The sequence below is a fragment of the Triticum aestivum genome, chromosome 6B (genome assembly GCF_018294505.1).
Source record: "Triticum aestivum cultivar Chinese Spring chromosome 6B, IWGSC CS RefSeq v2.1, whole genome shotgun sequence".
In the NCBI taxonomy this organism is placed as follows: Eukaryota; Viridiplantae; Streptophyta; class Magnoliopsida; order Poales; family Poaceae; genus Triticum; species Triticum aestivum.
This window is the reverse complement of record NC_057810.1, coordinates 185,435,487-185,449,785: the sequence shown is the minus strand read 5'-3', so window position 1 is coordinate 185,449,785 and position 14,299 is coordinate 185,435,487.

Sequence of the window (14,299 nt, the reverse complement as noted above, 5' to 3'; positions counted from 1 at the left end):
GCCATTCACGTGCCATCGAGGAGAAAAAATATTGCGTAGGTGCCATCGAAGTGCACGACTCACTTACGGAAAAGGGTTTCCCCCCGCTTCCCCCCCCCCGCACGACTCACTTACGCACTGCTTATCTGATTATCTCCATTTTCTTGCATGACACGTGCACCTTGATGCTAGATGTCTCGCGTGTTGGGAAAAGGATGAACAAAGCTCATGTAAAAGAAAAGAGTTGAAGAGCATAGATTCCCGATGACCGAGGAGGAGCAAGGAACCTCACGGTGGAGCGTCTGCAAGGAACCTTGCGCGTTTCCCCTGTTTTTTGCCGCCTGCCCACCTATAAACAACTAAAAGAACATGAACTTTTCGCTAACCACTAGAAACGGTACATCAGGATGCTAAGTTGAAGATGTTTTATACTCCCTCCGTTCCCAAATATAAGTCTTTTTAGATATTTGAATAAGGGACTACATACGAAACAAAATGAGTGAATCTACACTCTAAAATATGTACACAAGCGAACGCACTAACTCCATCCGATCCAACTCATGCACATACGCGCACAGCATGGAGCACACAACACACGTACACAAGACGTGCATGCACACACGCTCGGCCGCAGAACGCACGTGAATAACACATGCATGCGCACACACTCAGCTGCATGGAGGCGTGTGCCATCCACGGCGACGTCCGGTTCGTTGTGCTACGGCGAAGCTCGCACGCAACGGCGCATACGCATCTATAAGCCCATTTTCCAGAGCCAAGCCTATTATAAGAGTTCAACTGCCATATTCAGATGGAGTCCAAATGCTTGCATCTTGGGCTGAAGAATGACCCAATTCTTTAGCACACGCAACGGCGCATACGCATCTCTTGCAGCACCTCTTTGTCGTTGTTGCTCAACTACTAGTCGGAGACGAAGACGACCGCAGCCTCGGCCTTAGAGCTAGCACCGATGGAAAAACACGCACGCTGCACGCACACGAGCACATACGGAGTGCCCATGACGTGGTGGTGGTGCATCCCCAGTCGCCTCTACTCCTTCTGTGCACGTTGTCTATCAAGGCTGCTGCATGCTAATGATGATGTGGGTGAGATCTTCTAGGACTCAGATGATGACGAGGAAAATTATGAGACACAAGGTGACGTACACCGTCAAGGTCCACGAGGAAAATTAGGAGTAAGTGCTTAGATGTGCTTAGAGCAAGTACAATAGAGCTGAGTCAGCGGGCTATAAGGAATAAACAGTAGTATATTTCTGCTTAGTTGGAGGAAAGAGAAGAGGAGAGAGAAGGTAAGTGGGCTCTTCGTGAAGAGCCAGCTCTAGCACGTGCTCCTAGGCACTTTGTAGTACATGTTGACTATAAGATGGGCTGTAGGCTTATAGCCAGCAGCTGGCTATACTATTAATGCTCTTTAGATGAGGTGCTAAGTGCATTAAATGGCTTAGTAACTCAAGTGTTCAATGCATAGGTGCTTAGTTTATTGGTGCCACATCATATTTTATGCCTAAGTGGCAGGCTTAGCAGCTATACATGGTGGAGCACTGGGAGAGGCGAAGGCTGGTCATAGTGGGGAGTAACTTGTACTGTAACATATTACTATGTTACTCTAAACATCTCTATAAACTGGAAAGGAGGGAGTAGTAACATACACTAGTGTCATATGCAGAGTATGGGAGCACATGATATTTCCCCGTCCGGACCGATCCCAAGTTGGCTCCTCACCTTCTTGGCCCAACAAAAACCCCTCCCCCCTCCCGCGCGCGCTTCCCGCCCGGTGCCAGCTGAGCCCGCCGCTCCACATTGATGGCAAGTCAGGGCGACGCGACCTCACTGCTTCCGTCGTTGAAGCGGCGCGCCGACCGAGGGCACCGCCCCTGCACGCCCGACATTTCAGACTACACATTGGATAGTAACTTTTATAGCAAGTACTAGTACTATAATTAGATGACATAAGCAGGCTATAAGGATTTAAATATAGTATTTGTGCTTAGTTGAAGGAGAGAGAAGAGGAGAGAGAAGAGAAGCGGATTGTAAACGTGTAGCCGGTTGTACTCCAACATACTCTACTTTGTGAGACAAAAGGTGGGGCCATTATTAATGATATTGTATTTATACTAAAGGGACTAACGGGCGCCTTAATTACTCCGTTGTTTTGAGACAAACCTTGGTGGGGCTATTATTGACTTTTTTTGAGCTATTATTGACTTGGACGTGGGGTTTGGGGGCCAAAGGCCTACTATTATACTCCGACCTGACATGCTCTACCCTAGCTTCCGCTGTATCATATGGTTTCACACCGTTCCAGTTCTTAGCGCTGCCGCGCAATTCTTCTCCAGCCCTCCTTCTGGCGTGCACCACGAGAAGGGACAACAGTCCTCCGAACCCCGCCTTTCGTGATCCTGTACGGGAGAGGGGTGATCAGGTTTTTGGGGAGCACACTCTTGTGACTGCTGTCAGCGACGACTTCCTCAACGACAACCTTCTTCCCCGACCTTGGTAACCTCTTCATCAACGACATGAGTGACAACATCAACCACATCGGTTCTGCTCCCGCTGTATAATATGTGATTCTGTCCTCCTGGTTTAGTCCGCATCATTACTTTGATGTTTGCAATTGTCGTCATGATCTATTTACTGTTGATTCGGATTAAATCTCATAATAAATTGCTCATATATTCAACAATCCAATCCAAAAACCTGATCACAGGCAATTTACTCCGAGTTGTTTTGCTGCGCTTTTGAAGCCGCCTACTTTTAAGGGGGTGCAATATAAAAGGTAGCGCACAAGAGCAGTATATTGGTTTCAGATCATGTGCTGCTATGACGCCACTAAGGGTAAGCCTGAGGGCGATTTTAATCCTACACAGCAGGAAGCTTTTCAGAACATGGATACCCTCTTCAAAGGCACCCTGTTGAGTGTTCTTGACGATTCCATTGTGGATTCGTATATGTTGTTTGACAGCGGCAAAGACATGTGGGCTGCGCTCGAGGCCACGTTTGGGCCCTCGGGCGCTGGCAACGAGTTGTACGTCATGGAGCAATTCTGTGACTACAAGATGACTGATGAGCGCTCTGTTGTTCAGCAGACTCATGAGATACAATGACTCTCTAAGGAACTTGTGTACTTTAAGTGTGTGTTGCCGGTCAAATTTGTTGCTAGGACCATCATTGCCAAGCTTCCACCTTCGTGGAACGATTTTGCTACTTCTCTGAAAACAAGAGACATGAGTTTTCTGTTTTGGATCTCATTAGCACTCTTGATTTTGAGGAGAAGGCGAGAGAAAAAGACACACGTGCTCGGGTCACCGAGGGAGCTTCTAGTGCCCACGTGGTACACGAGAAGAACTTCCAGCCCAACCAGCCCCAAAACAACAAGAACAAATCTCAGGGGAAAGGCAAGTTTGATGCAAAGAACAAGCCGTCACATTCTACCAACTTCAAGAAGAATTCTCATAACGAAAATGGATACAAACCTCAATTTTGGTAGCACCGCACAAAATTTATATGGCTGCATCTACCTGCTGTCAGCTAACCTCATGGTGCTCCAGGTATTCCTACATTCGTAACTAGGTACAATGACCACCGCAAGATGAAATTAGCTTATTCGTACGTTGACTTGGTGAATGCAGTGCAAAACGATCATGTCATGTCTGGAGGAGCAAACAAGTAGTGCAGCCGAAGATGGAAATCAACCAAGGACTTATGAAATTATATGTAATCTTCCTCAGGCAGGTCAGTATCCCCTTCGTCCAGATGATCGTGTTTTGTCATGCTGAGCTATTGATATGTGCTACTGTTTTGCAACACTGTTTAAGTATAGCTACTGTTTTCCTATCTTTTCAGATTCAGGACAATGAATAGGATATCAGGGGAACTGCACAATATGGACCCATGTTGAGTCATCTCTATTGCCTCATGTGTTTGCTGCAAATGTGTCAGCATCAATTGCAAGATGAGGCAGCTAGATAGCTGTGGAGTTGCCAACATGCTCAAAGTGCTCGCAACATTGAGAAGAAACAAGCATGCCCAGGAAATTAATGCGTGCCCAGGGAGGCCCTTTGCTCAGAGAAGCATCGATCGATTTTCTTTATTTCCACACCTTCTCACAGTTTTGTATATTGGTTATAGTATGGTGAATCATTGAGATGCATAGACTATTGGCAAGCACTTTGTGTTTGGGTGATCCTGATATATATATCCAATTGGATGTACGTTAGCATGAACTATTATTGTTGACATCACCCAAAGGTGAATATGTTTGGAGGCAATATTATAAGCCCCAATCTTTCTCTGTATCTGATTAAAACTTCATAACCACAAGTATTGCGTGAGTGTTAGGAATTGTAGAAGACTATATGATAGTTGAGTATGTGAAGTTTGCTAAATCAAAGCTATGACATAGACTCTTCCTGAAAGTAAGATGAATTGCAATTGTTTGATGACTAAGAATGAAGTTTACTAGTTTTCAAGAAAGTTTATGGTCTATGCTTTAACATGTGAATTGCTTGTTACTAGTTCGTGAAAAGTTTTATGAGATTAACTACTGTTATGACATATAATCATGCTTGAAAGGTGATTGAAATTATCATTGATCAAACTTGTGCACCTTCTAGCATTCACACTTCATAAATTCTTTCTTTATCATTTACCTACTAGAGGACGAGCAGGAATTAAGCTTGGGGATGCTGATACGTCTCCAACGTATCTATAATTTATGAAGCATTCATGCTATTTTATTATATGTTTTGAATGATTATGGGGTTTATTACACACTTTTATATTACTTTTGGGACTAACCTATTAACCGGAGGCCCAACCCATATTGTTGTTTTATTGCCTGTTTCAGTACTTCAAAGAAAAGCAATATCAAACGGAGTCCAAACGGAATGAAACCTTCGGCAGCGTTATTTTTGGGAAGAATATCATCCTGGAGACTTGTAGTTTATGTCATAAGATCCTCGAAGAGGCCAGGAGATAGGGGGGCGCCCCCCCTACTGGGCGCGCCCCCCTTGTCTCGTGGGCCCCTTGAGCACCTCCCGACCGACTTCTTTCGCCTATATAAGCCTACGTACCCTAAAAACATCGAATAAAAAGATAGATCGGGAGTTCCACCGCCGCAAGCCTCTGTAGCCATGAGAAACCTCTCGGGATCCCATTCCGGCACCCTACCGGAGGGGGGATCCCTCACTGGTGGCCATCTTCATCATCCCAGTGCTATCCATGATGAGGAGGGAGTAGTTCACCCTCGAGGCTGAGGGTATGTACCAATAGCTATGTGTTTGATCTCTTTCTCTCGTGTTCTCTCTCGTGTTCCCTCTATGGCACGATCTTGATGTATCCCGAGCTTTGCTATTGTAGTTGGATCTTATGATGTTTCTCCCCCTCTACTCTCTTGTGATGAATTGAGTTTTCCCTTTGAAGTTATCTTATCGGATTGAGTCTTTTATGAGAACACTTGATGTATGTCTTGCCGTGCTTATCTTGGTGACAATGGGATATCATGTGCCACTTGATTTATGTTTTGGTGACCAACTTGCGGGTTCTGCCCATGAACCTATGCATAGGGGTTGGCACACGTTCTTGACTCTCCAGTAGAAACTTTGGGGCATTCTTTGAAGTACTTTGTGTTGGTTGAATAGATGAATCTGAGATTGTGTGATGCATATCGTATAATCATGCCCACAGATACTTGAGACGACAATGGAGTATCTAGGTGACATTAGGGTTTTGGTTGATTTGTGTCTTAAGGTGTTATTCTATTACGAACTCTTGAATAGATTGATCCGAAAGAATAACTTTGAGGTGGTTTCATACCCTCCCATAATCTCTTCGTTTGTTCTCCGCTATTAGTGTCGTTGGAGTGACTCTTTGTTGCATGTTGAGGGATTGTTATATGATCTATATATGTTATTATTGTTGAGAGAACTTGCACTAGTGAAAGTATGAACCCTAGGCCTTGTTTCCTACCATTGCAATACCGTTTACGCTCACTTTTGCCATTAGTTACCTTGCTGTTTTTATAATTTCAGATTACAAATACCTTTACCTACCATCCATATTGCACTTGTATCACCATCTCTTCGCCGAACTAGTGCACCTATACAATTTACCATTGTATTGGGTGTGTTGGGGACACAAGAGACTCTTTGTTATTTGGTTGCAGGGTTGCTTGAGAGAGACCATATTCGTCCTACGCCTCCTACGGAGGACTGGCTGGTCAATTACTCCACGGCCGTCAACATAGCAAACAGCAACAAGCGCGTTGTCGTGAAATACATCCCGCTCATGCTTCAGGGCACAGCCCGGACGTGGCTCAACAGCCTGAAGCCCCGCAGCATCAACAGCTGGGTGGATTTCACCGAGGCCTTCATCCGCAACTTCTCCAGCAAGTAAAAGCGGCCTCCCAAGCCCCGACATCTCTCCTTGTGCGTCCAAGGGCCCAGCGAATCGACTCACGACTACCTCATGCGCTGGGCCGAGCTGCGCAACTCCTGCAAGGGCGTGCACAAGGTGCAGGCCATCGAGTACTTCACCGCCGGGTGCCGAGAAGGCACCCTCCTCAAGCACCGGCTTCTCTGTGACGAGCCTGTGACTCTCGACGAACTGTTGATCATCGCCGACAAGCACGCCACGGCCGACTCCTCCATGAAGGCGGAGATCTTAGTCGATGCATCTGGCAAAGTGGCACCTCAGGCTCCTTGGACTCCGGCTGGTGACACCAGTCGGAGACAGCCCCGAAGCGACAACAAGCAGAAGGCCACCCAACCAGCTTCCAACAGCCGGCGGGTGGCGACAATCGAGGATCAACAGCTAGAGGGGCAGCTAGCGCCCAAGCGTCAGAAGGGCGGCAAGTCCAATTGGTTGCCCGCCTTCTCGTATGAGCAAACTCTTGATGTTCCCTGCAAGTTCCACAGCGGCACGAAGCCGTCCAACCACACCACTCGGAAGTGTCACCGGCTCACCAGGATTGCTAAGGGAGATGGCCTCCTACCTCCTCCGCCTGCTGGCCCGCCGCCTCCTCCGGCCCAGCTGCCGGGGGTTCGGCCAGTCGGCGCCATCCAAGATGAGTATCCCGCAGAGCACGAAGCCTATGTCGTGTTCACCAGCGTGGCCTATGACAGGCGCAGCAGACGGCAACAACAGCAAGAGGTGCATGCGGTGGCCTCAACCACCCCAGAGTTCATGCACTAGTCCAAGAAGCCCATCAGTTGGAGCAGGGCGGACCATCCGGAAGTGATGCCTTCCCTCGGTTCCTACACCTTAGTCCTGGAGGCTACCCTCGCAACGGAAAGGCGGGCAGCTCATTTTTCCAGGGTCCTGATAGACGGTGGCAGCAACATTAATATCCTGTACCATGACACAGTGGAGAAGTTGGGAATCAAGCAGAAGCAGCTCCTCCCCAGTCGGACTGTATTCCATGGCATAGTCCCTGGCCTTTCCTGCTCACCAATCGGCAAGACTCAAATTGATGTCCTCTTTGGAGACAAGAATAATTTCCGCCGAGAGACAGTTTGGTTTGAGGTGGTGGACCTAGAGAGCCCTTACCATGCACTGCTTGGCCGACCTACCCTGGCCAACTTCATGGCAGTCCCCCACTACGCCTACCTCAAGATGAAGATGCCGAGTACCAAGGGAATCCTGACTATAGTCGGAGAGTACAATAAGTCGGCCACCTGTGCTGCGGACAGTAGCTGGCTGGCCGAGTCCCTCGTGATTGCATCCAAGAAGCTACTCCTAGACCGGGTGGTGGCGATGGCAGGCAAGAAGACGGAAATGTCTCCCACCCCCAAGGAGTCGGAGGTTGAGGGCTCGTTCAAGTCGGCAAAAGAAACAAAGAAGATACCCTTGGACCCAGAGCACCCGGAGAGGCACGCTGTCGTAGGTGCGAACCTGGACAGCAAATAGGAAAGCAGGCTCGTCAATTTCCTCCATGAGAATCGGGACATCTGTAAGTGCATCTAGTGCCCGTTAGTGATTTTGGTGTATTGAAGACTTATAGGTTAAGAGACTGATGCATTTGTGAGTGTACACAGGTCTATAAGTCTATGAGGAGTTTGATATTTACAGAGAAAGTCGACCCCTAAAAATGAAGTTCTGCGACTGAAGACTTTGGATTTCTGAAGACTTTCTGAAGACTTTGAAAGTGAAGAAATTGGTGTGACGTTGAAGACTTAGTAATCATTCGAGGAACATGAAGCGCGAAGACTTTTTTTTTCATAGTTTCATTTTCTCTTTCTTGAGTCATAGGAAACACCGTACTGTTAAAGGGGGTCGAGGAAATACTAAGGAAAATTTCCATGTGATGCTCAACTCAAATCCTACACCTACCAATCCCTTCGAGTGAAGCCATTGGAAATCTCGCACAGTTCAGCCATATTCTTCAGTGACAGAGACGAAGTTCTTCTGGTCTCTGAGGAATTTGTTCTGACTGAAGAGTTAGGAATTCGCCAGTGCGGATTGCCTACCAAGTGAGGAACATGATAGCCCTGAGGAATTCGAACCTCAAATATTCCGACCGTTGCTGTGCTACGCGCCAGCTGTCCCAAAATATCTACCCACCTAACGGTCATATCAGACAAGGGCATTTATGTCTTATCATGTCGGGCTGCTCCCTAGGCTATAAATAGCCGCCCCCTACAACCACTAGTTGGTTGGCTGCTCCGAGAGAAACTGACACTTGTCATTTGAGAGCAACCCATCCTCCGAGGACTTTGAGTGAAAATCATCAAGTGAGGAAATCCCAAACCCAAACCTACAAAACCCCAAGTGATTGAGCATCACTGAAGAGATTGATCCTGCGTGGATCCGACGCTTGTTTCCTTTGAAGACTGTGCTTCTTCCAGACGGTTAGGCGTCAAGGTCTAGAGCATCCAAGAGGAATTGTGGATCGCCGAGTGACCGAGTTTGTGAAGGTTCGGAAGTCACCTGAAGACTTACCACGAGTGATTGGGCGAGGTCTGTGTGACTTTAGCTCAAGGAGAATACGGTGAGGACTGTGTGTCCGGGACTGGGTGTCCTCGAGTTTAAATACTCAGCCGCTCCAACCAGATGTACAACTGAGACAGCAGTTGGAACTGGTCTACCAAATCATTGTCTTCACCGAGCTTACTGGTTCTATTTCCTCAACTCTTTAAATTCCTCATGTATGTTGTTGTGTGCCTGTTCATATCTGTTTGAAGACTTTGACTGAAGACTTTCTCAATTTCCTCAGTTCTATTTCTTCAGTCTGTCGTCTTCTTCCTTGTGTTATCCTGTGTTTACGCTTTCTGTACTCTGTGCTTGTCTTCATTTCATCATGATGACTATGCTTGTGCTCTGTTATGTTCCTTTCTGAGTACTTATTCCGCTGCAAGTAGTTCTTCATTTAGGAATTTCCTCACCAGCAAATTCCTCAGTGAAGAATTCATAAAAATCGCCTATTCACCCCCCTCTAGTCGATATAACGCACTTTCAATTGGTATCAGAGCAAGGTACTCCCTTGTTCTGTGTGATTTTGGTTTAACCACCTGGAGTTCTAGTTATGTCGACTGCAGGATCGAGGAACGTTTCCTGCCCCATCTTTGACGGTCATGAGTATCCTCGGTGGAAGGCCATGATGAAGAAGCAACTCATGGCTATGGACAGCGAACTATGGACCGTCACCAAGATCGGTCTTACCGATCTATGCAAGATGGCTGAGGCTGATGACATTTGCAAGTACACACTACTTAACCTCACAGCAAAGGATGTCATCTGCTCAAGTCTGTCCCGAAATCAGTTTAGGAATGTCATGCATCTCAATCACGCTAAGCTAATCTCGGACCGTCTCTGTGAGGTCTATGAAGGACATCGAACTCGTCATGATCCTTGGTTTGAGGATTATAAGGAATATCTCAAAGAGATGACATTCGAACCAGAATCATCATCATCCACCCCCTGCCTTATGGCAAACAGTGCTAAGGTAATCAAATGCTACCTATCCGAGTCTAGTAATGATGAATCTGACGATGAATTTGGACCTAGCTATGTTAAACTTGCTTCCCTTGCCACTAAACAACAAAGAGCTTTGGAAAAAGTTCAATACATGCTAAATAAGAGCAATGATATGTTGGGTGAAGAAATGGATCAGTCAAAAGCCTTGGATGAAAGTCTTCAGGGACTCCATTCCAAGTTTGACGACCTCCAAGGTCATCATAACGCTCTCTTATCTGATCATGAGAAGCTTTCTCTTGAACTTTTTCAAAGAAAGCAAGATCTTGAGATGCTAAGAGTGTGTTATGAAGATCTTTAGAAGGATCGTGATTCATTACTTGCTCAACAAATCAGCGCTACTCAGGAAGAATTTGTTCCTCCATGTCTAAGTGCATTGAACGTGAATCTGCTAATTCTTCACCTGAATGTTCAAATGCTTCAAATGTTACAAATTCTTCACTTGTCTCTGCTATCACTAATTCCTCATCTGAGGACATTGCTAGTACTACTAATGATGCAGGGCTGAAGGAATTGTACACAACAGGCATGTACAAAAGCCTCAAAGGGCATCAAATTCTTTGTGATGTGCTCAAAAAGCAGATCCTCAACAGAAACCCTAGGAAAGAGGGTATTGCCTTTGAGAGGAAACTCAATGCTGATGGAACATATTGGAAGCCTAAGCAGTACCCCAAAACCTCATGGGTCGCTGCAAAGGGACCTCCAGTTGATCCATCCAACTTATCTGGCTTTACATGTGAATCTTCTCATTCTTCTAATGAGTCATTTGACTCCAACTATAAATTGTTCAAAAAATCAGAATGGTGAAGTATTTGCTAGATATGTTGGCACTAACTGCAGGAACGGTTCCCCTATGAAGAAAATCTGGGTTCCCAAAAGTTATCTTGAAAGTCTTCAAGTGAATGTCCTCATGACACCACCTGTGAAGAACAGGAACCCCATATCCAACTCGTCATATGGACCTAATTCTTCACATGGATCAAATTCCTCAAATGGATCAAAGTCCTCATATGATCATCATTGTGTTAACCCTTCTGTTTCGCAGGGTAGAGCTAAGGGCTATGAATATACGCATTATTCTTCGAATCATTATGTTCATAAGTCCTCGAAGAATTTCTTTGCTTATTCATATGCTTACCCTAACCCTTCGTATGTGAAACGAAGTGGACTAGCTTCTGTGCCACCTTTCTCATATGGTGCTCGCAGAGTGATGAACTCTTTGCCACCGCTTCAGATGTGGGTGGTGAAGAAAAAGAACTAATCTCTTATGTAGGGTCAGGTCTCCAAACGTACTCAAAAAGTCTGAAGAATTTGCTGGAGACTTGAACAGTGCCTGAAGGGACGCAGGCTAATCATGAAGAAATGATTTTTCATTTCTCACGTCCTCATAATGTTTTATCTGTGCTATTGCATGATGAAATTGAACTGATGATATTGATGTCATATTCTTCACTAATGAAGTATATGAGTTCGTAAGTTGCACTAATTCATCTGCAGGATGATCAGCCCAAAGCAAACGAGTGGGTCCTCGATAGTGGATGTACAAATCACATGACAGGTGACAAGAATCTATTGATGGATGCTCCTTTATCACGGTCACATCTGAAGCATATCATCTTTGCTGACAAAGGCAAAAGTCATGCTTGTCGAGTCCTTAGGATACAACCTCATGTCTATCTCAATGCTTTGTGATCTCGATATGGTTGTTGTCTTTGGAAGATATTGTTGTGTTGTGATCAAGGAAGCTGACCATTCCAAAGTCTTCGAAGGCTTTAGGAGAGGAGATCTGTATATTGTTGATTTCTCTACAGGACCACAACCAGCCGTGTGCTTACTTGCAAAAGCTTCAGAAGGCTGGCTATGGCATCGACGACTTGGTCATGCTGGCATGAGGAATCTGCATATGCTTGTGAAGAAGAAGCATGTCATTGGCATTGAGAATGTCAAATTCCTCAAGGATCACTTATGCGGAGCTTGTGAAGCTGGAAAGATGACAAAGGCCAAGCATCCAGCGAAGACTATCATGACTACCACTTGTCCATTTGAATTGCTTCACATGGATCTCTTTGGTCCTAATCATTATTCTTCTGTTTCAAATGATGCATCTCTATATGGCTTTGTTATTGTTGATGACTATTCTCGTTACACATGGGTACACATTGTCACTTACAAACATGAAGTGCAGGAAGTCTTCAAACGATTTTCCTCGAGGGATTCAACCAACTTTGGTGTGAAGATCAAGCACATCAGAACTGACAATGGGACCGAGTTCAAGAATTCCGGTCTTGATGGCTATCTTGATGAACTTGGTATTAATCATGAGTTATCTGCTCCTTATACTCCTCGGCAGAATGGCGTCGTGGAGCGCAAGAACAGAATCCTCGCTGAAATGGCTTGCACTATGCTTGATGAATACAAGACGCGTCGTCGTTTCTTGATTGAGGCAATTGATACCGCGTGCCATGTCATCAATAGGGTATATCTTCACAAATTCTCAAGAAAACTGCTTATGAACTCCTCACTGACAAAAAGCCAAATGTGAGTTATTTCAAAGTCTTCGGTGCTAAATGTTGGATTAGAGATCCTCATCACACATCTAAATTCTCACCGAAAGCACATGAAGGTTTTATGCTTGGTTATGGAAAAGACTCGCACACCTACAGAGTCTTCAACAATGTTCTTCACAAAGTTGTTGAAACTGTAGATGTGCGGTTCGATGAAACTAATGGCTCGCAAAGAGAGCACCTACCTTTTGTGATAGATGAACCAGCACCTGAAGATTCTATCAAGTTCAAGGCTATTGACAATGTCATTCCTACCGAAGAATCTGCTGAAGAATTCATTCCTGATCGTGATGATTACCGAGCTGGCGCACCTGAAGAAAATGGTGCTGAAGAAAATGCTCCTGAAGGGAATGCTGATCAAATTCCTCGAAGACAACCCACTCATCCTCGCATCGCTAATGAAGTGCAAATTGAGAAGATCATTGATGACATTGAAGCACCAGGTCCTCTCACTCGCTCAAAATCTTCACATTTATCTAACTTTTGTGGGCACTTTGCTTTTGTCTCTATCGTAGAGCCCACTAAGGTAGATGAAGCATTTCTGGAGCCTGAGTGGATTCAGGCTATGCAAGAAGAATTACATCAGTTCGAGCTCAACAATGTCTGGGAACTGGTCAAACGTCCAGATCCTCGCAAGCACAACATCATTGGCACAAAGTGGATCTACCGCAACAAGCAAGATGAAAATGGCCTTGTGGTGAGGAATAAGGCACGGCTTGTAGCTCAAGGCTACACACAGGTTGAAGGAATTGATTTCGATGAAACTTTTGCACCTGTTGCTAGACTTGAGGCTATTCGCATATTACTTGCTTACGCTAACCATCATGATATTATCTTACAACAAATGGATGTGAAAAGTGCATTCCTCAATGGTAAGATTGAGGAAGAAGTATATGTTGCTCAGCCCCCAGGTTTTGAAGATCCAAAGAATCCCGACAAAGTCTTCAGACTCAACAAGGCCCTGTATGGCCTCAAGCAAGCCCCTCGGGCGTGGTATGACACTTTGAAGGAATTCTTCATGAAGAATGGCTTCAAACCCGGTTCACTCGACCCAACTCTTTTCACTAAATCTTATGATGGTGAACTGTTTGTGTGCCAAATATATGTTGATGATATTATCTTTGGCTGTACTGACCAACGTTATAGTGATGAATTTGCCTATATGATGAGTGAAGAATATCAAATGTCTATGATGGGAGAATTGAAATTCTTTTTAGGTCTTCAAATTCGTCAACAGCGCAATGGTATATTCATATCGCAGGAGAAATACCTCAAAGAAGTATTGAGGAAATTCGGCATGCAAGATTGCAAAGGGGTCAAAATTCCAATGCCCACAAATGGCCATCTATGCACTGATGAAAATGGTCAAGACTTCGATCAAAAGGTATACCGCTCCATGATTGGCTCTTTATTGTACCTATGTGCATCTAGGCCAGATATTATGCTTAGTGTTTGCATGTGTGCCCGATTTCAAGCTACACCGAAGGAATCACACCATAAGGCTGTGAAGCATATTCTTCGATATCTAGCTCACACACCAACACTTGGATTATGGTATCCCAAGGGCTCTTCATTTGATCTCGTTGGATATTCAGACTCTGACTATGCTGGCGATCGCGTGGACCGCAAGTCAACGTCAGGCACTTGCCATTTCCTCGGACGATCTTTGGTCTGTTGGTCCTCGAAGAAACAGAACTGCGTATCTCTCTCCACTGCAGAAGCTGAGTACATTGCTGCTGGATCATGCTGTGCTCAATTATTATGGAT